The sequence below is a fragment of the Psammomys obesus genome, unplaced genomic scaffold, assembly GCF_907164565.1.
Source record: "Psammomys obesus unplaced genomic scaffold, mPsaObe1.curated_primary_1811, whole genome shotgun sequence".
NCBI classification, from domain to species: Eukaryota; Metazoa; Chordata; class Mammalia; order Rodentia; family Muridae; genus Psammomys; species Psammomys obesus.
The window spans coordinates 21,824,964-21,847,869 of NW_026596101.1; the positions used below are offsets into that span (position 1 = coordinate 21,824,964).

At 49.7% G+C, this 22,906-nt stretch overlaps 1 protein-coding gene across 1 annotated transcript in view; it reads right to left on the reverse strand.

Annotated features, from left to right (window-relative positions):
• Slc6a6 (solute carrier family 6 member 6) overlaps positions 1 to 22,906 on the reverse strand; it is a 73,041-nt gene that overhangs the window by 42,419 nt on the left and 7,716 nt on the right. The window contains exon 2 of the mRNA XM_055628421.1: positions 17,612 to 17,655. The gene's annotated coding sequence lies outside the window, so the exon portion shown is untranslated. The remainder of the gene's footprint in view (positions 1 to 17,611; positions 17,656 to 22,906) is intronic.

Consider the following 22,906-nt stretch of genomic DNA (forward strand, 5'->3'; position numbering starts at 1 on the left):
GCCTCTTTTTTAAAATACACCTTTAACAGATTTAATCATTTAATTAAATCTCATGGCCTTTATCCTTTGGTTATCCATTTGTGCAAAGAGGCTAAGTCAAGCATGACAACTGAACCGTCTCCAGGGCTCTGGCAGGCAAAGGCAGAACAGAAGAGCAGGGACAAGGGAAGACAGGCAGCTCTAGGCTCCTGCCACCAAAGGTGCCTCTGGGTCTAGGATTCCCTGACACCATATCCTTCAAAGTGTCTTAAGAAATCTGAACTGCTCTGGTATGTTTTCCAACTCCTCTAACACCGTGTCCTTCAAACACAAAGAAAAAGGGGTGTGTCCCAGCCCGGGCCCAGGCGGGCCTACTTTGGCCAGACCACTGGCTTAGCTCAGTCAACCCCAGTGAAGGCAGGGCGAGGCTTCTCAGGATATACTGGCAAGGCTGGCTTGAGCCACAGTGGCTTGTCCTCATGAGGTCAACCAGGAAGCTGATGGTTTCGCTGGCCAGAAACAGAGCACAAAACAATGAGCAGCATTGCTCTGATCGGAGTGAAAGTGAACTTGCTGGAGCATTATCTTAGCTTTCCATCTCTGGGCAGGGTGCCTGTCTACCTGGGACTCAGCATTCCACTGCTGATCCAGCTGCAGCCCCACCTTCTGAAGCACAGGATGAGAGGCTGAGGCTCAAAGCAGGAACACTTTTGCCCCAAATCCTCAGGATTTATACCCAGAGTCCAGGACACTGGTGTCCTCCAGGACACCAGAGGACCTCCAGACAAGACCTACCAAATTGAATATTGTCTTTTACCAGCTTATAGGACCAAAAAGACAGGGCAATGTGGCTTCTGATTATAGCCACACACACACAGCTGACACATATCCAGACAGTCCATGCTTCCCACTTCCCCGCCATCAAGCCGAGCTCTATGTAGAAGATCTGAGGAAACAGGGTTCTGAGGGGAGGGGAAGTATACACGAAGTCGTATTAGGACGTGAAGGGGTGGCTCAGTGGTTAGGAGCACTAGCTGCTCTTCCAGAGGACCTGGATATTGTTCCCAGCAGCCCATGGTAGCTCAATCTGATGCTTTCCCCTGGCCTCTGCAGGCACTACACACACCTGGTGTGCAGACACACAACCATTAAATAAAAATAAATCCTTTTTTTTTTTTTTTTAATATAAGTCAGGCATGGTGGCACACACCTTTAATCTCAGCACACACCTTTAATCTCAGTCAGAGGTAGTTATATCTCTGCAACTTTGAGGCCAGCCTGGACTACAGAGTGAATTCCAGGACACCCTGAGTGACATAGTGAGACTCTGTCTCAAAAACACAAACAAACAAAATTTAAAAGAGAGCTATACTAGACCTGGCAAATAAACATGTGACCTGACGATGCCAGTGCCTGTGGGCACAAGACCTCCAGGCCAGATTTAAACTTAGATTTATCCTGAGTTTTCTGCTGTCCCACTGAGGGCTAAAAACCCTTTCATCTACAAGCCCCAGCTATCCCTGAGTCCCCGGCTAGCCCTCCTTACAGCTCAGAAAGGGGTTGGAGGTGCCTGCTAGGGGTGTTATGTGACTTTCTGGTCATTTAACTCCAACACCCTGGAGCCACCTACTGCGGGACCAGTGAGTAGCTGACCTCATTCCTACTGGCCTAAGGTCGACCACTGGTGATATGGGGAAACAGTGTTCTCTCAGCACAGGGCTAGCACCAGATTCCAGAAATGACGGCAAGCTCTGCAAACCACAGGCCACCCCTTTACAAAACGTGACTCCAGGCAGGCCTGGCTCAGGGGGACAGTTCTCCCTGGTGACAGGAGATAGCTGTGTGGAAACAAAGCCCCATCAGTCACCCCCCTGTCATCTACTTGTTTGGTCTGGTTAAAGGGTTATCCTATTGTTCCCTAAAGCCAGAGACAGTGGGAAAGCAACACAAAAATTATGGGAAGTTCACAGGAAAAATGGGAGGGCTTCCAAGGTAGGTAGAGAGGGGGTGCAGAGACGATTCCTTCCCTTTGAGCTGGACACCAAAGCCTAGGCTGGGGTTTGGGGTAGTAAGGCCTAGTCACCAAATGCTACTCAGCAGACCTCCAGCTTGTAGTAACAAAGCTGGGCAGGAGAGGGGAAAGGAGGAAGGAAGGGCGGGAGGAAAAGAAAAGGAAGGGCAAAAAGGAGGGAAGAGGCAGATGGAGGAGGGAGAGAGGGAGAAGAGGAGGAAGGAAGAAGAGAGGAGGGAAAGAAGGGGAAAGGGAGAAGAAGGAACTAGGGAGACCTGACCATATCATGGCATTCCCCTGGGTGCTCAGGGCCTGTCTTAGAATCATGGCTGGGGTATGGGCACCTGAAGACTGTGTACACACAAAGCTTCAGGGACGCCTTGCTCCTGGCCACCTACCTGTCTCCTTTAGTCCCAAAGGTGGACATGATTTTAGCTCTAAAGGGGCAGCTCTGCTCCTCCCTTGCCCCTTTCTCCTCCCCCTCAGCTGAGGAGCCAGGGGAGGGTGAGTCAGCAGGCCTTGGCTCCTGGCACTGACTCACCCAGCCACAGGGCTGTCATTCACCTCCAGCAGCATCACTTCCCCAGCATCGCCCCCTCCCCCCCTCGCCTCTTGTGGTGGGGGTGGGGCACCAGGGTCTTAGGGCAGGCACTGTGGAGCCCAGGATTATTCCTGAAGGCTTCCACAAACTTCCCCTTTTCAAGCTACAGAGACGCAAGGCTGCACCCGTGTCCACTGTGTGTGAAAGGGAGGCAGACCATCCCCTTCTCTTTCTCTGCAGAAATGCAAGAGAATCCCCATGTATTAGCTGGAACCTCTTGTGACCCCTCTACACTGCCAGGCCCCTACCATTGTCACTGGGTGCTATCTGAAGCCCTGGCTTCATGGAGAACAGACCGTGTACTCTGCTTTGTGCCCTCAGGCAAATCACTGGCCCTGGGCCTCAGCTTTACCATATGTGCAGTGGGCACAATGTCTGGGCACAGGGTGTGATATTTGTAAATGCACCCCTCCCCACAGTGCTCCTCTCTTAATGCCTCTCTCCCCCCATAGAAAGGATGTCCTTCCTTCTTCACACCAAAGCCCAACCAGACTATGGACCTAAAAGCATGGCAGTAGCAGTCACCTACCCAGGGCCACCCTGTGTTCTGAGCCAAGGAGAAACTTTACCTGCTTTCCCACCCTGACCCCCAGAAGCTGAAGACCTCCACAGGATGCTTTCTCAACACCCCACAGCTTGGCTCCGAGAGTGCCCTTGACGAGGTACACCAGACCACCCAAGAGTACTGACCAGGCAGTGACTGCCAGAGTCCATGGCAATGGCCTCCCGCCTCTCCCCACATCAGCCTGTGCTCAGCTGTCACCCCTCCCACCAAAGAGCCCCAGCTGCTTCCTGACATCAATCACAATGCATCAGAGTGTTGAGGGCCCTGTTGATGCTCAGTGCAGGCATGTTCTGCAGAGCCACAGGCCAAAACAGATCGACAGAGGAAGGGTGACCTGGAACCTGTGCCCAGCCGCAGAGTACAACTTCCCCAAGATGAAGAGTCTCTTTGGTTGTTATGGAGAGTCCCGAATCTTAGCTTCAATTTCTATCACACAACACATTCTTGGCTCTCCAAATGACTCTGGGTTGAAGTTGCTTTGGTGTTTTTCCCTAAAGGTTTGTTGAGTACCAGGGAATTTCCTTGGAAGCTGCATGACAGAGTCTCAGAAGGCCTGGCACACCCATATACAATACCACTCTGTGGGTGAGGAAATCAAGGCCCTGACCTCACAGCACCCTACCAGGAGTGGCTCAACATGATGGCCACAGGAGATGTGCTCCAGAAGGAACTGGAGGGAGGGGAGGGGAGTGGGGACACTCCTAACACTCCCACCCTGTGGACACAGTAGGTGCCAGAGGCAGAGAAAAAAAAAACCCTATTGCAAACCTGGGTACACAGGACTCATATCTAACTCTGTCAGACTGATGGACGTTGGTGCAGCAGGTGGCAGTGGCAGCGGCTTCCAGGGCTACAAGATGGTGCCTAATACCAGCTACTGCTTGGCTAGAAGAAAAACTCAGCACTAAAATCCATGTGGGGAGGATCTGGAGGTTGACACAATCAGCGCAGGTTATCTCCCAGGGCAACTCCTATCTACTGCTAGCCCAGGTAAGCTCTTGTGATGCCCACCCAGGGCACAGCACTGCCTTCTCATGACCTGCCATTTACGTGGCATCACAAGATGCCACACCAACCACTGGAAACTCCTCGGAGGTGTGCCCCTCCCAGCTCAGTTCTAACACACTCTGCCTGGCAGCCAGGTCAGGCCCCAGCTCAAGAACTAGCAATGACAACCAGCTGCCTGCAGAGCTCTGAACTTCACCCAGAAAGACCCCAGGTTTCACCAGCCCTTTCTGCCTGGTCCTGGGTAGGTGACCCCTCTTTTGTGTCCCAGGTATGCCATGTTCTCCTCGCATTCCCCTTTCCAGCCCTTGGAGAGCCCGTGTTTAAAGGTATCCCACCTAGGCTAGAAGCCTTGTGCATCCCAGATCTTGACATAGCAAAACTACATTCGCCTGTGGCTGGGCTCTGGTTCAGAACTGGGAAACTTGGGCAAAGTTTCAAAATCTGTTTGAAAAACCTTGGTGTCTTCATCTTGTTTCTGACACGAGGTCTCGCTGTGTAGTCCTGGCAGGCCTAACACTCATAGAAACCAGGCAGGCTGGCCTTGAACTCATGGAGATCAATCGACATCTGTCTCCCAATTAAAGGCATGTGCTACTGCTCCCAGTCAGCCAGCCCTTGGCCTGATAGTCTGTAGAACCCTGGGACATAAGCTAGGGTGTGGGTACCTGGACCCATATATACATATTGACTCAATCTTTAAGGTGGAGTCCAGAAATCTCACCTGTTACATCCACTTCCCAGGAGTCTTAGGATGAAGAGAGGCTGGGAAGGGCGGGGCTGTGAACTGGGAGGCACTGGATGAAATGTCAAACAAAATTGACCAGTGGAAGGGCCAATTGTTTGGCTGGTGCATGTACCATGCTGCATACACCAGGGGCCTAGCAAAGCCGAAGGCTTCTCGGGCCCTTCTGAGGCTGCGCCTCACCACATACTTTTACTTTTATTCCACAAAGAGGGGGGAAAACAAAACAAAACAAAACAACAAACAAACAAACAAACACTTAGGGAAGACACATGCCTTGGTCCCAGGTAACCCAGCAAGCAAGAGAGGTTAGCTTCCAAATCTAGACAAGGCCAAGACACTTCATCCACCTTCTTAACTGGCAAGAGTTTGAGAGAGAAACTTGAGGGCTGGTGGGGTGACTTCTGGGGCTTGCCAGTCTGATCCAATCAGAAAGTGTCAGAGGCCACACTCAGCTACAGTGGGCAGCCATGGGTACAGAAGGTCCACCTCAGCTCAGCATCCCGTTAGGAACAAAAATTAGCTGGGCTAGCCTCTCACAGGTGGCACCACACTGCAGGGACAAGTCTGTGATTTGTGGAAGAAGGGACACTATCTCCTGTAGTAGTGGAAAGAAAATATTCCCAGCCAGAGAAATACCTGCCCTAGAATACCAACAGGAGGGCAGACCTCAGAGGCCAGACTGCCTCTCACTGGAGTGAGATTTAAAGCAGCTGGCTGGGGAGCTCCACACACCGGGAGCTATAGAGCCCCACTGTCCCTCTCACACATGGGTCTCTCTCACGGAGAGAGCACTCACAAAGTAGTCCCCAGAGAATGGGCCCTGCTTAGTAGCACTAAGGGATTAGATGACCTCACAGAGGTCCTTAGAGCAGTGCCTGGCACTGCAGGGTCTTCAGAGCCCCAGCTGACAAGATAGTAACAAAATTGACCCCGGTTAAACCTCAGTCAGCCAGGACTTGGGCACAGCCCTGCTGAGTGTCTGATTGGCTCACTAGAACAACTGCTGGGGCTCAAACATGGGATGTCACCCTTACACCCCATCTCCCCCACTGCCCTTCCCTGTCTCCTCTTCTGCTCAGGAGAGCTGCCCATAGCAGAGTGATTGATGACTGCTTCTGACATGCAGCTTTCCAAAGAGTTCTGCCCCATGGCTGGGTAGGCTGACTGCTGGGGTGCACCTGGAACAATGCCCTCACCAGCTGGTACCATTTGGAGGACAGGGTCCCCTGCCTTCTAGTGGTAGAGTCCTTTTTTTTTCCCCTGCAGTACTGGGGATGGTAGCCCAGGGGTTCAAATGCTAGGTGCTTTGCCACTGAGATACACCCCAGCCCATTTCTACTTTTTGTTATTAAAAACATTTTCTCTTTTACAACATGGTGAAAATAACTTGTCATATGTCATGTGTGTGTGTGTGTGTGTGTGTGTGTGTGTGTGTATACACACACATATATCTCCATGAGGCTGGAGAGATGGGTGACAGTCTAGAGCACTTACTATTGCAGATGATCAGATGATGAGTTTGGTGGCTCCCAACCATCTGTAACTGTAGTTCCAGGGGATCCAATGCCCTCTTCTGGCCTTTGTAAGCACTGAACCCATGTGGTGCACATATATATATATACAGGCACATAATTCACACACATAAAATGAAAATAAACCTTAAAAATATATCCATAAGGGGTTTAGGGTGTGGCTCAGTGGCAGAGCTTTGCCTGGCATGTGTATCGCCCCTTGTTCCTCAGCATCACACAAGAAGGTGGGAAGGAGAGAGAGACAAAGAAGAGACATAGACGGAAAGACAGAGACACACGGGCTGGAGAGATGGCTCAGCAGTTAAGACGTCCTGAGTTCGATTCCCAGCAACCACATGATGGCTTACAACCATTCACAATGTGATCTGATGCCCTCTTCTGGTGTTCAGGCATGCATGCAAATAGAGCGCTCATACATGAAATAAATAAATCTTTTTAAAAAAGAGAGAGACAAAGACACAGAGACACAAAGAGATGCAGAGAGACAAAGAGACAGAGACAGACAGACAGACAAACACACACACACAGAGAATGTCTCTTAGTGGAACCAAAGCCAGAAAGGGAGAAAACTCCCACCTCTAACCACCATGGAGGCCCTGGCAATGCACAGTGGGGCATACTCCCAGATACCCCAATGTATTTCTGGCTATCACCCATCCTCAATGCTACCTCCTCAGGGAAGGCACCCTCACCCAGCCTACACCCATCTCCCAGCAATGAGGCTCTGGTTCCCCAGCAGTAATCCTCTGCCTTCTCTGGTGGCCTCAGATTGCTTTCCAGACAGGGCCTGGGCCTGGCCCAGGTGCACTGAGAAGGACCTGGGTTTGCTGTAGTCATAGCAACCCTTTGTTCCTCTAATTCCAACCACTCTCCTACGGTGGAAATAATAACTGCAGCTTGCGTGTGGCCGCACAGCTCTGGGTGCCTTATATAATTCCACCTATTAGCAGTTTTTTTTTTTTTTTTTTTTAAATCTGGCTAAATATTTTCCCTTCTTCCCTTAAATCCTTCTCCAATGATTACCGCCACTCACTTATCTCCTAATTAGTCCAAAGGTAATGAGACTTCAGAGCATCTTAGCCTGCAGGAACAAAAGCACTCTGCAAATGTCATATGTACACAGAGAGACACCCACCTGCTCAGCCAATACATGCCAGGTTACCAGGTTCTCTGTGTCCAACCTTTACCGGGCAGTGAGAGCAGAGCTAGTACCCCACTTTGTAGGTGTCCAACCGCGAGGCTCAAGAGGTTAAGCCACTTGACCAAGGTTTACATGGCCAGGAAGAAGCACACTCCAGAATCTTGGATCCTTAAGTGCTGAGCTCAGGATTATTTCCAGGTTATCACCTCTAACACCACAAAGTCCTACTCCCCTTCAACTTGGCACAGGAAAATATTGACAGTGGCTAAAGGAAGAGGGGCCACTTTGCAAAATACAACCCCCCAAAACAAAACAAACAAAAAAACAACTAAGAGCCTAAATCTCCAGAGCCAACCCAAACCAGAATTGCCTTCACAGGCTGGGTGCAGCTACGTGGCATGGCAGCTATGTGTCAGGTGGGGCAGTGACAGCAGCACCAGACAGCCACATGCTACATGGGCCTTGCCAAATGTTTGCCCACTTAATTGTCCTCAGAAGAGGTGAGAGTCTGGGATACAAGCTGTGATTGCTGAACACCGACCCCTGACCCCTCCAGCTAAGAAGAAGAGGGATTTCCCACCCCACCCCCACCCCCACCATTAAATTCAAGCAGGTTAAAACAACCAGGAGGCCAAAGTCCAGGGAATGAACTAAAGTTAGTGGGAATAGCCAGTTCTAGGGCTGCCCTTAGCCTAAGGCCATTTCCATAGCTGGATGGCCTTCCCAAGTACACACACGGCAGTGTTCCCACCCCTAACCTTCCCTGAGCTGTCACTCTGAGCTCAGACTCTTTCCAGTGTCCCATCCTCTGCAACCCAGGACTTCATCAGCTTAGGCATCATGTAAATGTTATGCCAGGTTCATGGGACCCTCAGAGACCACCAGGAGACGACTCGATGCAATTCCAAGAGAGCTTTATTACGAGAGCAATCGAACTCGGGACCCACATCTCACTGACACAGCAGTAGAGAAGTGGGACCCCGAGCTCTGAGTGAGCAGGATTTTTAAAGAGAAAGTCTGTGAGCCAGGAGTTTCCATGGCAGCAAGCAGGGGGGCACAAGCCTTGGCGTTACAGAATTGGGTGAAGTTTAGCAGGGCGGGGTGACCCTTTCTGAGGCACACAATCACAATGGCTAAGGCATATAATCATAATGGCTATTTTTCTAAACCATATCTGAAACATTGGGGAGACTTCTCCCACCCGATTCTCAACCGATTCCCATTGATTATTGCCAGGCAGTTTGTCTCTATTTTCTATGAAGCATTTATTCTGTTATATTTCCTGGAGGCTGTTGCTAGGAGAGTTAACTTTGTTTTCTGCCAGGTGTACAATTCTGTGATATTTCCTGGTACCTGAATTCAGTTCCCAGTCAAGATCTTTACTTCAAAATGGAGTTATATTCAGGCTATCTTAAGCTCTTCATATACAGCCTGGGCCACCCAAAAAAAAAAAAGGTCTCCTTTTCCTCCTTGGGGGCAAGGATACCTGTGATTTAGGCCACAGCTATAAATAGCCACTAACTCCATCCCTTTTTAATTGACTCATCTATTTATTTGGTCAAGGAGTTCCTTCTGACCCTTCCCCACTCCCTCCACTCCCCGTGGCCGAGTTCTACATTAATACTGATGCCACGTGATTGATGATGATGGGGAAGGTGGGGGGAAGAAGGAGAGTCCCTCCCCTGGCTTCTGCAGCTTTGTTCTCTGAGGTCCACAGAAGACATCTCCCTTTTGTGAGTCTGGTCTCCAGATCCACTGGCCTCTTCCGATGCCTCACCTAGATCTTAATTGAAACCTAATGGGTCACTGCTGACCTCAGGACCCTGGCTTCTCCCAGAAGGCCCTCAGTAGCACAATCTGCCAAATGGACAATCTCAAATTACACAAGGCAAGGCTGAAAGGGCCTCAGTTCGGGATCAGATTTGCTCCGGGAGATACAACATACCCTCCGCCCCTGAGGATAAATAAAAGCTGGCTAGCTTTTATTTCATGAGCTTTTCAAACAAGCACTGACCCCACCCTCCCACCCCCCAACCAGGCCCTTCTCAACCCTGCCAAAGAAAGAAAGCCAGGGCTAGTGATGTATTCCACCAGGAAAACACCAGATCTTCTGGTTCTCTACCACATGGGTGTCAAACAAGGAGCTCTGGCAGAGTGGTTCTCTATGGCCAACCCCCAAGCCCTGTGGAATGTCTGACAAGGTAAGAGTCATCTGAACAGGACCTCCAGCCAACTGAGCTGGGGTGAGAGCCCAGATGTGCTTTCCTGTCACAGATGCCCATCTTCAAAACAGTTATCTAACAGGCCCTACTTCTTCACTGCTCCCAAAGTGGAGCAAGACCAACCAACCCCTGTACGTGACATGCAGCTTTGAGGTCATCAGGTGAGAGTCTCTTCTCCTCCCCTTCCCCTCCCCTGCCCAGAAGATAAGCTAGGCCAAGACTCCGCTTCCTGAAAGTTACTCTTCGCTTTCACTCTCTGCTACACCAGGCGTTTACACATGCTGTTTCCTCTATGGGTAATGCCCTTCCGGTCTTCTGCCCACCTGTTGCTTAAGACCTCTGGAAACAGTTTGTGTAGCCAGGACACCCCTACAGGGGCAAGGCTAGGTGCTGGAGTGTTTGCCTGGCCTTTGGAAGCCCTGGTTTCCATTCACGCACACAGGCACACACAATCAAGATAGCTTCCGACTCCCGTGGCCCTGGGAATCTCCAGGCTGTCAGTCACCTCCGCGTGCCCAGGACACAGCAGGGACTGAAACACAGCAAAGCCCCACTATACTTGTTTTTTTTTTTGAGGCAGTCTCATGTAGCTGAGGCTGGTCTCAATCTCACTGTGTAGCTGAGGATAGCCATAAACTAGTCTAAACATACACACACCCACCACAGCAGCAAAAGTCCACAGCTTTTGAAAACTGATGACCAGGCTTTCGATTCTCGCTTTTCATATGCGAGAGTTCCCCCAAACTTCCCCTGCCATCCAGCAACTCTTGCCAGCCTTGTTTCCCCAGGATGGCAAAACTAGAAACAGATGAAAAGGTGGCAAAACTAGAAACAGATGAAAAGGTCAACTTTCTCTAAAACTGGAAAGGCCAAACGGAAAGGAAAGGTCAAGATCCTGCCCCAAGCAGAGCAGGGAAAGAGCTGAGGTGACATTTCTCCTTGGCCATAGGACCCAAGCATCAGTCAGCCTGGAGAAGGCCACTCTCTGAGTGTTCTGTGGTGGTTCACACCTATAGTCCCAGCAGTCAGAAAGGTGAAGCAGGAGGATCAGTATAAGCTCCCAAGCCAGCCAAAGCTACACAGCAGGACCCTGTTTCAAAAGCTGAGAACAAAGGCCACCCTGGTTCTGTCTCTTTTAGGATGACAGATGTCTCTGGATGTCTCATTTATTACATGTGGCACCACTCCCCTGCCCCCCAGAGCAATGGTCTGTGCCCATGACTAGAAAGATGGATCAATAAGAGCCACATGCTTTTAAAAATACCAAACTCTGAAGCTGGATTAAGAGCATTTGCCGCTCTTGCAGAGGACCCATGGAGTGAATCACAGAGCCCTGCATGTAAAGTCTCATGGAGTCAGTGCCCTGTATTTTACCTGGCAACCCTATCCAGTGTCCCAAGGGATCCCTGTGTTATGCACATCCCAGCACAAAACACAAAGCGCAGAAGAATATGAGAGTTTAAATACTCTGGCTGCCTGGTGTGAAAAACAAGGTCTCACACTCTCCCTCCCCATATCCCTCCTTCTCTTCTTCCCGTACCCACAAAGCCTCTTTCCTGCTGGCTATGGAGACCTTTTGAAGTCCTCTGGGCTTCCCCTCTTCAGGTGTCCATTACTAAGAAAATGCCAATGCCTCACAAATGATATGCACTACACCTTCTGCTAGCCTGCTCCCCTGACAGACATTACTAATCAATTGTGGCATTGTTCCCACTGATCTGGCACCAGCCTTAGATAAGAGACAAGAGAAGGTCCTGTAAGAGGAATGATCAAGGCCTCCAGCGAAAAATCACAAGACAACTCATATTAAGAGATAGCAAGAACAAGAGTCCTGGGTGAAGGGCAGGGTTGCAGGGATGAATGGGAGTGGAGAGAGACACTGAGAGAGACAGACAGCCTGGGAAAATGATGGGCAGAGGAATGCCAGACAAAATTAGAGTGGGATTGGAAGCTGTGACCCCCATGGAGGTGTCCCACAAAGCTACCAAACTGGGGCTGATCAGGGACTGGGACCTGGACAGGATCAGTGTTTCCTTGTGCTCCACAGATCCCACAGATCAAGTTTTACAGACAAGAACACTTGGCACGAAGAGGGAAGCCCCTTGTACCAGTGCACCCAGCCCGTAAGTAACTGTGGGGCTTCATATCTGGTCACTGTCCCTGAAAAAGCCTATCTGGAAACACCACGATCCACCTCCTTTGTTTTCCGGGGAGAAAGCAGTCCAGAGAGGCAGACAGGCTGCCTAAGGACCCCTTCTGCAACGTGGTGGGCAGCAGGGAAAGACACCATGGAGGTTCTCCTGCAGGCGAGCCTGAAGCCAGCCCCCTCTGCAGACCAGACATCCAGGGACTGGCTGATAGTAGGTGAACAGGTGAAAATCCCCTCCAGAAACATCTCTCAAGTGTGTTGAGCCCCTCTGATCTCTGAGAGATTGTTTGTTCTTGAAGAGACCTTCTCCTTGACAGGATTCCCATTTGACCCCTGCTGGGACCAAGGGCCAGGACAAAAAGCTTTATCCAAGCCACTGTCCTGGAGGCCCAAGCTTTCTGGCCAGAAGTAGCCAGGAGAGATGTACCTGCTGGCCCTGGTATTTGTAAGGAAGCCCATGTCCCAGCAGCTACAATGTGAAACATAAGAGCCACAGACCATCACAGTCTTCTGAAGCCTCAATTTTCCCACCTGTGACATGGGACCGAAAATGCTATCTTGGATTATTATGTCAGTGCCAAGCACAGAAAAGTAAAGTTTGTGAAAACTAAAGTTCTGGTCATGTGTCCTGACTTCCCCAAAATAGCAGGGCCGAATTGCATACCAAGCAACAGAAAGGTGTAGCAATGACAATTATTATTTATTGAGCAATTATCATGTGCCTTTCACTGTACCAAAAGCTTTTGGTTTTCTTCTCTTTCTCTCCCAGAAGGCTGCAGTGCATGACCTCATGCCTATTTGACGAGGGTCATGGGTGGCAGGGATAGATTCAGGGTCACTAGAGGGTAGAGTCTGTTTTAAACTTCCTGGTGTTGATGGGTTTTGATTTTCTGGGTTTTTCTTGTTTTCTCCCAATGAGGAGGGCTGGGTAGGGATGACTGTAGGGTGGGATGTTTTAAATCCTTGCTTCTATGGGGCTGCTACTTCCTTTTAGGGCTCCAAGACTACTTCCTTTTAGTGATAGATGTCAAATCGAGTGTCAAAAAAAAAAAAAAAGGTTTCTGGAGAACCAGAGGTTTGAGATTGGGGGTCTGCACATCTGTAAACTGGGTACCCCAGAAGAGAAGTACTCCCAAGTGGCAGAATGTGAGGCAAGCATGCCTCCTGGGTTCCATCCCCATGTAGGAGAAGAGGAGGACTTCTACTCTGCATCAAGGTGTAAAGATGTGGCCATGTGCAGCTACAGCCAGGGCCTCAGACAGAAAAGCTTGGAGCTGGCTCCTGCAGGGTAGGCACTGTCACCCCTACTGAGCCCTGAAGGCAGAGCATCTACAGTCGGGGGTCAAGTGAGGCTTGGGGGTGGAACGCTTATCTAGCCTGCTGAGGCCCTGAGTTCCACCCCGGAACTCAGCTCCACACCCAAGAGTGATGATCGATTGCACATGATATATAATTTATTGCAATCAAAAATAGAAGCAGGGCATTGTTCACTGCAGAGTGCTTTATTGGAGAGAGTAACTAAAAACAATTTCTCACTGGAGGATTAAGTAAATGCTTTCCTCAAGTGACCTGGAATTCTCTAGGTAGCCTAATTTTTAGCTATCCTCCTGCCTCGGGCTTCCAAGTCTCAGACCATACACATGTGTCACCACTCCTGGCTCACACATACTTTTTTTTTTTAGTTCAAAGAGGATAGTTTTATTAGGAGAGTTTAAGGAAAATCCCCAGGGCAGACAAACTGCAATCTGAGTAAGTGACTGCTCAGCAGACAGGAATGGAGACGTGTAGGAGGAAACCCACACTGTTTGAGATGAACTGCCACACAGCAGGGAGGCAGGCAAGCACTGGAGAAAGAGTGGGGAAGCTGGGAAGTGGTGGCGCACACCTGTAATCCCAGCACAGGCAGAGGCAGGTGGATCACTGTGAGTTCAAGGCTGGCCTGCTCTAAAAAGCGAGTCCAAGACAGCCAAGGCTACACAGAGAAACCCTGTCTTGAAAAAAATAAAATAGAGTGAGGAAGCCCAAAGAGTCCTCAGAGTCTAGCTGAAGGGTAGAGGCAGAAAAAGGAAAATGTACCTCATGGGGGCTTCTCAGGACCACTTCCTGCATTCTTTTTAGAATGGTTTGCCAGCCCCCACCTGCCTCATTCCAGAGGAAAATATAGGCTAGTTACCTGTGGTCCCAACTACAGAGGACACTGAGGGGGAAGGATGGCTAGAGCCTAGAAGTTTCAGAAAACACAGCAGGACTCCAGATCTTTTATCTCTTTTTTTTTTTTTTTTTTTTTTTTTTGAGACATGGTTTCTCTGTGTAGCCCTGGCTGACCTGGAATTTCCTCGGTAGACAAGGTTAGCCTCAAACCCAGAGATCTGCCTGCCTCTGCCTCTGCTACCATGGCTGGCTTCAGATCTTTTCTCATAAAATAAAAAAATAAAAACAAAACAAAACAAAAAAATAACAAGGTCTTACTGTGCAGCCCCAACAAGCCTTAAACTCCTGTGCTAAAGCCTGGGCTAGAGAGAGCTTCATGCCTCCGCCTCCTCTGTAGTGGGGTGACAGACATGTCTCACCGTGAGCAGCTAATGGACACATGTGCATGTCTACTTCACTCAATTATATTGTGGTCACTGCTGTGTGGGGAAAGGGTCACTTTTCCCCTCCTAGTACTGCCTGTGTTGAAAAATATATGAATTTTATAATCAGGGTAAATCATGATAAATGCCTTTTCTCACTTCAGAGGACTCCAGGGAGCAGAAGCTGGGGTTGTTACTGCTGAGTAGGGCTGAGGTGGCACTTTCCAAAGGACACTGGAGTCCACAGACAAGCAGCCCCCTGCCCAGTCTCTTCCTTAGAGTGCCAAGCACCCCAGACGGCAGCACTTGGGGAGGTGGACTTGCCTCTTCAGTTAAGGGGGTACAGCTTCTCTGGGGACTCCTTTGATGAGATATTCAATGTGGGGTGCTTGGCACTAATTCTGTTAGTCCTCCTGAGTCCATAAAACTTTCCTGGGCTCATCGTGTCACCTGTTCTGCCAACCCCCATTCTGCAGTGGACTGCAGTGCTCCTGCTTGACATGGCTACTCCATTCCAGAGCAGGGAGTCTGAGGCTGAGATGTTTAGTGAGATCACACATCAGGCACAGGCTGGGGCTAGGCTGAGAGTTTTGCTAATTCTATGTTTGGTAGAAAAGGTACTCCGGGCCTTACATGGGGCCACTGAGCTACATCCCAGCTCTGGAGATGGAATAAACCTGGACCTGCCTGGCTCCCCAGCCCTATGCTCTCTACCATAAGGCTGAAAAGCTATTATCCTGCCCTTCTCAGATGATAACCCAAAGCTAGAGGGCCCATGTGATGTATGCCACTGAGCCACATGCAGAACTCAGGCATGTGGATCATCCTGGTGTAATAAGCTACCTGCAAACCCCACTAACCACCATGTGCAGGGTGGAAGGGAGGCCATGAGCCTTTTCAGAAACAGAGAGCCATGAGGGCTACACAGGAGTGGTGTGGGCAGTCTGAGGGCTGGTCCATATCTCAGATTAGTGCTGAGGGGCATCAGCCTGGCCTCCATCTATGCTCTTGCCTATGAGGCTGCCAGGCCCCATGGGGCCAGCCACTTGCACAAGACTCTTTATCTAGAAACAGAACTCACATTCCAGCCGTGGAGCAAGCAAGGGCCTCCCTGGCTATCCTCGGCTATTCATTAACTAGCAGCAAGAAGGCCTTGGGAAGGGGAAGGGGCTGGGCATGGAAGTGACTCCCCACCTGTAAGGAGGGCGATAGGAAAGGCAGTGCCACCAAATGGGCACCAGAGCTGGGCAAGTGGGTTCATTGTTGTGGGAACTTGGGATAGCAGGATGGAGCTATGATTACTTAGTAGACAGCAGTACTGAAAGTCTGCACCCAAGTTGCTGACGGATGTGGCCATGCCTGGCACTCGGTAAGCATTCCACCTGTTCATCTGCCATTTTTTAACAGAAAGCTTAAGAACACCTACCTCCTATGGCTCTTGAGGATGTAATGGGGCTCTTGGGTTGTAACAAGCTAAAGTGTTACACCTCCAGGAAAGCTCAGTACCCACAGGCAATAAGTGTCCCTGACACATGACCATTAAGGTGGAGATTCTGAGCATAACAGAGAAGGTTATCCGCCCAATCAACAAGGGGAGGTTCTCCTGAGCCTCTGGGGATGGGCACATCTGACATCAGAGAAAGCATGGTCTTCAGTTGGCTGTGGAGAGTGCTGAACAAATAAACATAATTGGGTCTGACTACAAGTGGCAGTTACTGATGGTCTCGTGAGAGCTCCACAGATAACCCCAAGCGATCATGCTCCAGCCCTTCCTTAAAAGCTGGGTGAACAGCTCAGGGTGGAACACTGTTTATGCCAGAAGGCTCCATACCCAGAGCCACGAGAAAGAAGAGAGAGAAAAAGAGAAAAGAGGTGAGAGAGGGGGAGGGAAGGAGGTTAGATATTAAGTAATCTCTATCCAGGAAGGCAGAGTTCTCAAATTTGAGAGCAGTGTCCACAGATGGGTCACAAGATCAACAAAGCGGCAGGAGAAAGGAACAGCTTGGCAGATGGCAGGGCAAGGACCTGGGATGTTCTTGAGAGTGCGTATACACCCTCCAGTGTTTCTTAGTGGGTGTCAAGATTAAGGAGCTTGGAAGTCCCAACTTTAGAGTCAGCTAAATAGCCTGAAAACAACATCAAAATCCTTCTTACAGGCAAGATTATGATTCTGAACAAGAAGAAAGGGGGGAGGGGAGCTAAAGAGAAGAAAAAGCAAGGTATAGTATGTACCAAGACCATCAGCAGATTAGATACGAGAACTATGTCAATGTTAAATGTCCCGGGCTGATAATTGGGCTGCGGTTACATAAGACAATGGCCTTGCTCTTAGGAAATATGTGAAGGACTAGGGGAAGGGGCACCCCACTTGTGACTTACTCACTAGTGATTCAGCAAAAATAATATTCATGTGTCTCTTCATAGGACAGACATCAGAGATGGGATGAAACACCCTCGCAAGCGTTAACACCAGGACCATCAGCGTGAAGGGCGAGAGAAAACCCGCTGAGATCCTCTCGCAACTTTGCTGGCCGTTTTCAGTTTTGTTCAAGTCAAACCTTCAGCAAAGCTGGGGCTGTAGCTCAGTGGTAGAGCTCAGAATTAGCATCTTTCCATCTCCAGCATCATGCACGCGTACACACACACACACACACACACACACACACACACACACAATATGCTTGAACACATGCATGCACACACATGAGGATGTACACACACAAACATGCACACACGTGCACACGCACAACAATCTGGAGAGATTAGAGAGACTTAAGATCAAAATCTGGAGCCAGGGCCCCCTTGAAGGTGGATATCAGTATCAACTCATCCAAGCTCCCAACCTCCATGTGACATCTGCCACGGCTACTCCCTGGCACAGCATGAGTACAGGCAGCCCAGGTGTCCCTCCACCCAGAGGTGCCAAGAACAAGGTGCTGGGGCTGCCTCAGGGATCTTGTCTTCTATTAGAGCCTTGGAGGATGCAGTAAACTGGAGTCCTCCCCCATGCCTCCCCCACCCTGGGATCATGCTGTGGGTGGCAGTGGTGAGCCTGAGTCTATAAGGAAGATAGAAAGCTACTTACGCTTGAGAGGCTCCTCTGAAGAGGCTGTGACGCTGGCTCTGCACCTGTTGCAAAGAGGAAGCAAAGAGGTGTGGTCAGGGCCTGAGTGCCCAGGGTGACCAGATCTGACCATGGGTGACTCTCAATACACATGCTAGGGAGGGGCCTCCTTGAGCCTGCAGGACTGGGACCACAGATTGGGGGAAGCTGAGTCTCAAGCAGGCATGCCCCTGGTGGATCTGATGCGCTTGAAAGGTCTGTTTTGGGTCAGGGAAATGGCTCAGCAAGTAAGGGTGCTTGCTGCCACGCCAGAGTTTGATTTCCCAGACCAACACGGTGAAGAACCAACTCCTGTTCTTTGACCACTACACATATGCTGTGGTTTGCTTCAGATATATATACACATATCACACATACATACATACATACATACATACATACATATATATATATATGTATATATATATATATATATATGTATATATGTATATATTTGTGGTGGTGGTGGTATGCACCAGTAAGCCACTCTAGACTAAACCAGAAAGCCTACACCCTTACTAGCCCTGTAACCTGCCCAGGTCCCACAGCGATCACTTGCTATCCTCTATGGACAAGGCAAAGCTAGACAGAAAGGTGAAAGGCTCCAAGATGATCTTATTATCACAGTGATTACCATTATGATTACATTTCTTTGTGTGTGGAGGGGGATGTCCTGTGGAGATCAAAGGACAACTTGCAGGAGGCCCCTTCTTCCATGAAGGCTTCCATTCAGGTCATAAGGCTAAGCAGGCAGCAAGTTCCATCGCTGGCTGAGTCACCTTGACTGACCAGCCCCAAGAAGGCAGAGCTCACCAATTACCACATTAAATTTATCGAGAACTAGGAAACCTGCTGGACTCTGCTACACAGCAGCTGTCCCCCAGGGATGGCCCGGAAGCCATGTCCTGGATTCTGATTTACTTGTTCATGTTCCACACAGTGTTCCGGGTGGACCCCAGCTAGTGCAAGCTCACTGAGAGCGCCACGATAAGGCTACACCCCAGACACTTGTTTTAAAACACAGGGAGACTCTGTTCTTTAGAACTGGATTTGGGAAACAGACAGGCAGGGGCAGAGCTCTGGGCCTGCTGTCCCAGGCCACCCGCAGTGCTGCTGGCCCAGACACACAGAGGCCTTTCAGCTTTCCTGGAATATAAAAATGTGTAGAATCAGGAAAGGCGTTCTTATCGATGGAGATCTAAGGTTTCAAGGACACTTAAACTGGAATTAATGGTGATGCAAAGGAGGGAGGGAGGAGGACGTAGGTGGGGGTGCACTTGTCCTCTCCCCCATTCCCCAACCTCCCCACCCCACTTAAGCCCCACTTCTGCCCCTTCCTGGCAACTCTTCTAGCTTCTTCACTACCTGAGCAAAGTTACGGCCACCCTGTCACCTGTCAGTACACTACCAGCCTCTCTCCTCAGGCCTCTCACTGCTACAGCAGGGCACACTCACTGAGTCCAAGGTACCGCATGGTAGGAATAGTCAACAAATTCTTAAGCACCTACTATGTGCCAGGCACTGTATGGGGAAAGACCATAGCAGGGCTCAAGCTGAGGTTGCTGCTCTCAAGGAACTCAGAACCCTAGAGTGAGACTGAGACATGAGCAAGAAGCAATGGGGCCTCTTCCGCTTCTGGAGTGGACATTGCCCTACAGACGGTGAGGTGGATCAGTAATATCTGCAGTGGGGGAGGCACAGAAATGGAAAATGGCGACGAGCACCTGACTCTCCCGGGCTGTGCCAAAGGAGGGAAGGTAAAGAGGAAGATGGAGACAGTGTGTTTGAAGCACAATTCTCAGCACAATGTCTAAAGAAACATAAAGGGTCTGTCATTCTGCCCAGATCACCTCACACAAGTAAGAGTGGCTCTCTGTGTCAGCAGGTCTACCGAACTTGCTGGTACTCACACCCAACATGGGAACAGCCTGAACTGATTTGACCTGGCCATGCACATGTACTGATCTCATCTTATGGGGTATCTGAGAACTGATCTCACCTCCTATTTCCCAGAGGTGGTGTGAACTGGCCCGGTCACTCAGAGTGGCTCACTCATGGATTTGACTATGCCTGGACAATTAGAATGACAGCCAAAACTCTTGTTAAAAGCACTTGGGAATTGGAGGGCTGGCAAGATGTCTGGGTGAGTTAAAGACTTTTGCCATATAAGCCTGGCAACCTGAGTTCTATCCCCAGAAGCCATCAAAGGTGATAGGAAAGAAGAGACTTCACAGTTTTCCTCCAACATCCACATGCCTGCCATGCCATGTGCACTGCCCCCAACACACACATATACACAGACTATGCACACACATATAATCCTAAAATTATTTAAAAATAAGTAAAGGCTCCTTCTCTAGGTTGAGATGGCTGGGTGTGTGAGAGAGAGAGACCTATGCCCTAGCTTGAATTTGCTGTGTCCTTATCCATTTCACATCCAACCCATTAGTACCAAGGTGGAGGCTGCAGGTGACAGATGCCATCTGAGGTCCCCCACAGTCTGACATTCTATCCATGTGTCTGTTGCAAAGCTTAGGGCTGACCCCTCCCCCTCATGCCCAGTCCTCACATCAGGGCACACAGGAAGACATGTTTAAATCAACCCTCACAGCTCGGCCTGTGAAACATCTGAAGGACTCTTCACAACAGACAGCGAACCTCAGCCCCAGCTCTAAATGCCAGATGTGGATGGAGCCACCAAGTCTCTCCACTGTCCTGCGGTCACTGACACTTCTGATCCAGGATCCAACAAGTTCTAAGAGCTCAGACTCAGTCTGTCTCTCTCTCGCTCTCTTCCAGTTGCTGAGGGGAGGTAACCCATGTAACTGTATGCCCCAGGCAGGTAGGAAACCAGACTGCAAGGCCCCTCTCCATCCTCAGAGCAGAGCCTGCTTTGAGACAATTCCAGGTGGTTGTAACTTTCCACAAGGGCAACAGCAGTTCGTGGGGCAAGGGCGTCTACTAGCCCCCACTCTACAAGGTTTCTAGATAACAGGGGGCTATTTGAGGGGTGTTCCAGCAGGCGCTGTGTTTTCCTTCCAGGAGCCAAGAGCCTCTCTCAAAGACTACCCTACATCACCACCACCACAGCAGGCAACATGCCAGATCCCACGCTGTGGGCCTTGTCCTGACACACTGCCTGGAGCCACCAGGCCTGTCTGCAGGGCCTGGCTGGCCCTGGGCTCTCCCCTGACTTACATCCGACTTGGCTCCCTGCAAAAGCCTCCTGTGGCTTTTTGGATCTCGAACACTGCAGAGTAGCAAGCGGCTTCCCCATAGCATCCTTTCCAAGGTGGCACTGACCCAAGGATGGCTCAGCCAGCTCCCAGCCCTATGACCTTGAGCCAGTCACCTGCCCTCAGAAAGGCTTTGGGGTTTTCCTATGCAAAAACGAAAACTAAGGAAATAGAATTTATATTATTCATCTTCAGCTTTTGGGTGAGCAGGGTCTACAGCCTGAGTCTCTCTCCCTATGTGGCTTACAGGCTATGGTACCCTGACCCCCCTTGGGCTCTGGCCACACTCCCTTTTTAGCCTCTCAAATACTGGAACATGGGTGCACTCCCTGTGCAGCTGTCTAAGCCAGGCTTTTAAAGCATACCAGATGCTAGGTTCCATCTTGGAGAATACAACTTGACCTGTAGCATGACAGGGAGAAAGCCTGGTGTGGTGGTACATACCTGTAATCCCAGCATTCAGGAGGCTGAAGTAGGAGGTTTGTGAGTTTGTGGCCAGCCTGGACTATTAAAAAAGAAAGAAACAAAGAAAGGAAGGAAGGAAGGAATAACATCTAAAAATAAAATCTGAGCAAAACTGATCTACAGGATTTATATACCCCACCATGAACACCACCAGTAGCTCCAGGACCCTGGTGACAGCAATCTCAAGTCAGACTAATAGAGATGCAAAGAAAAGAAAAATTACTAATGTTCTGGGGGAAGAGAGAGTCTCAGGCTGGGTCCTCAGGGAGAACTGGTGATAGTTATCCCTACTTTGAGGAGGGATAACAATAAACAAGGTTTTCCTGGTGGCAGATTTGGGGCTTTCCAAGGATGGTGGCAGAAGGCTGAACTCTTTACATTCAAAGCAAATTATCCTTTGCTTCCTGGTCCAGCCTTTTTTTTTTTTTTATGAGTTATTTGTTTTTATTTCATGTGCACTGAAGTTTTGCCCATAAGAGGGTGTTGAAGCCCCAGGAACTGGAGTTACGGACAGCTGTGAGCTGCCATGTGGGTGCTGGGAATTAAACCTGAGTCCTAGTAACCACTGAGCCATCTCTCTAGCCGCCTTTTCCAGCCTTTACTGCCCTCACCTTCATACAAAAACAGAACCACACACATGTAACCCTGGAGCTCACCCCAGCTGGAGAACTGGTGTAATCTCAAGGAAGGGCAAGCTCACATCAATCCCTCATCCAGGCCATACTGACTCAGCGCCCTTGAATTAGAGAAGCAGACGGCCCTCCTCTCCTTCTTTCAGCCAATAAAACATTGCCATGAGGGGTGGAGGGTTCCCAGCCAGTGGGGTTTGGGGACACAAAGAGACATCAGGGACATCACAGCTGCTGCTTAGCGCTCCACTGCCACCACAACAGTCCACCATGCCTTGCTTTCCCTACTGTGCCCTGACAAGCCGCAGGAGAAAAAAAAAAAGTCCAACAAAGAAACAACACCAGCGATTTATAAGGCTTTCCCAAGACTGGAGTAGAGCCCTACCTACCATTCTAGGTTTCATCCTCAGAAACCGACACCCCCCCCTTCAAAAAAATAAACAAAATACCTGGCAAGACTAAAAGCTGATGGGGAGGATCAAGGATCAAGGGCTGACACATTTTTTTTTTTTTCAGGCTCAGTACCTTTAAAAGAAGCCCACCTTCTACCCGTGAGAAATGAGAGACAGAAATAGATTCCACAGTACCTAGGGAAAGGGCTGGCAGGCGTAGGATTTTTTTTCCTCCTTTTAAAGGTTTGTTCTAATCTATATTCTCCCACTAATAGTTTAAGCAAACCCACATTGTTCCCAAGGAGATACGTATTCCCTACTAAAAGCTGGTTGCCACAGCTCTGCTCAGCACTACTTTGGAACTCTGTTCTCCAAACTGGGATGCCTTCTTTTAGAGCAAGGCTCAGGCCATCCTGGAACATGAGCAAGACGACAAGGGCATGGTACTTCATACCATGACAACACAGATGTAGGACTCTCTTCCTCATTATCCACCAAGTGAGCTCAAGCCCAAGGACCAAAGATGGATAAGGATTCATCTATGTCACACAGTAA